Source organism: Lathyrus oleraceus, chromosome 5 (assembly GCF_024323335.1).
Source record: "Lathyrus oleraceus cultivar Zhongwan6 chromosome 5, CAAS_Psat_ZW6_1.0, whole genome shotgun sequence".
Classification (NCBI taxonomy): Eukaryota; Viridiplantae; Streptophyta; class Magnoliopsida; order Fabales; family Fabaceae; genus Lathyrus; species Lathyrus oleraceus.
The window spans coordinates 75601382-75603964 of record NC_066583.1 but is presented as its reverse complement, the minus strand read 5'-3'; positions in this window follow the sequence as shown (position 1 = coordinate 75603964).

Here is a 2583-nt window from a genome sequence, read left to right as displayed (position 1 = left end):
GTCGAGTTTTGTGAGGGCTCACATGGCTTTCGCAGGGACACTCGCGTGGTTTCCCACTTTATTTGTGGGATACCCCCTGGAGTTTTATTCTGATTATTCGTGTTGACTGATTTCCTTTGACGGTCCAGCTGGAGACATTTCAGGGTTTCTTGCCCCTTTAACTGCTATAGCTTCGGATCTTTATCCGTGTGGTAATTTTTTCCCTTTCTCATACTTTATCGCTTTCTTAGCTGGAAGACCTCGATAGGAGGCAATGTTTGAGCCCCTTGGTGGCATTTTACTTTGAGATACATGTTTTGTGTTTTGTATTCATATCCCTGCAGGTAGCGCGGTTCCTTCGTCAAGGACTGCCTTTTTGCCCTCGAGCATCCCAAACCCTAAAACCCAAAGCAACACGTTTACTCCTTCTACTACAGGCGAGTAAGTCTCCAAAGGTCGAGCATCCGGTAGATTGCGTAGTAACGTTGTTCGTCCAAAACCCAATCCATAACCCCGTAGTTAGCCGAACTACGGCTTGCTCTGATTCTCATTCCAGACGAGATACGTAGGCATAAGACGCGATGTCTTAGCGAGCACACATCCCCCCAACTCATAGGTCAGCCGAGCTACGAAGACTCTGATTCTCATATTCAGATGAGATACGTATGCAGTGGATGCGACATCCGCGCGAGTCATTTCTCTTAACCTTTTTAGTAAATAAACACATTAGGTAAACCCGCACCCTTTAGACAAAAACTACAAAAGTGGATCCCGTAGAGTACTATGGATGCGTAGGGGTGCTAATACCTTCCCTTCGCATAACCGACTCCCGAACCCAAGATTTGGTTGCGAGACCCCGTCTTGTCCTTTCCTTTTTTCAGGTTTACTTCGAGCGTTTCCTTTCCCTCCTTTGGGATGAATAACGCACGGTGGCGACTCTTCTGTCATTCTCTTTCGCCGGTTGTTTTTTTCGCACACTGTATTTTTCAGGTTGCGACAGGCGTGTATTCAGCAATGGGTGGTGATCTCGGTTCCTCGACGGTCTCTCCCTGTCCCTCAAGAGCATAACTCCAATTCGCTGGATCATGCACACTGGTCATCATAGGATTTGGCAGTGTGAAATAGTGAATAGCCTCGCTGTCGACTAGCAGTCGGGACTGACATGGGTGGAAAGAGGCTCTCCTCATCAACCCTCTGGTCAAACAGAAGTCGATGTCCATGGTAGTGTACCTACAGTAGGTCCGAAGATGTAACAGTTTGCGAGACAGACCTAAAGCGACAGCAATCTGCATGATGATTCCGCCAACATGGATGGCTCCTTCGGTAGATCTGGAGATACCGTTGAGACTGTATAACAAGAAGTTCACACATGCGACTGGGCGAGACTGGGATGCACAAAATAACAGGAAGATCTCCTCTTCACTTAGTAGTGTCTCTGCATCCGGCCTTCCTAGGAAGGAATGTGCTAATATCATCTGAAAGTATTTGAAGGCGGGGTTATGTATAACATGAGACAGCTACGTAGATGGATCCTGGTTTCCGCCACCCGATATATCACTCCAAAACTTCTCCACCTCCTTACCCAGAAAATATCCCATAGGTGTCTCTGGGATAGCATCAGGAGTGGTTTGGAAACCCAACAGGTTGCCGAACTCTTTCTGGCTGAAAGAGTACTCAACTCCAAAGAGCCTGAAAGCAGCATACCCATCTGGTCCAGAGTATGGGTCATAGTCGAATGAACTCAAGAACTCCAATGTCAGGTTCCTGTAGGTGTTACTCAAGTCATCAGCAAACTCGTCCCAGTGAAGCTGGTGGCTAAGGAATCGGATACTCGGCTCGATACCCAGTGCCTCCATACAGTGCTGATCAGGATAACGTATGGGCGCCATAGGGCGTTGATACAGAGCGATGTAGCGCTCCCTCTGAGCATTATCTCTATAGGCCACGTGCATGTCATCAAAATCCTACATCCTGCAAAACTTAAGAAAGTGATCCTGAAAATACAAACCATTCAAATCTTAGTCTCAATGCAAAAATATGATAAAATAAAATAAAAGAAAAAATTAAATTAAATAAATGCGAAAAAGTAAAATGAAAGAAAAACCATGGGTTGCCTCCCACGCAGCGCTTGTTTAACGTCATTAGCTTGACGATTAGAATTTATAAACCTGTAGCAGTAGGAATCGGTGGATCAATCAGGGTGTGGCTCGAGTAGTATGCTGGAATGTCTCCTCCTTCGTAGAGCTTCAGTCTTTGTCCATTTACAATGAATGGACTATATGTATCGTTCTTGATTTCTACGGCTCCGGATCTCAGAATCTTGGATACTTCGAAAGGACCGGTCCATCTTGAACGTAGCTTTCCAGGGAAGAGTCGTAACCTAGAGTTAAAAAGGAGAACAGGATCGCCTATATTGAAGTTTTTCTTTACTATTCTTTTGTCGTGTTAGGCTTTTGTCCTCTCTTTATATATTTTTCCATTCTCGTAGGCAGATTTCCTAAGTTCTTCTAATTTATGAATGTCTAGGGTACGCTTTTCTCCAGCGGCTAGGTAGTCTAAATTCAAGGTTTTAATGGCCCAATAGGCCTTATGCTCTAATTCAAA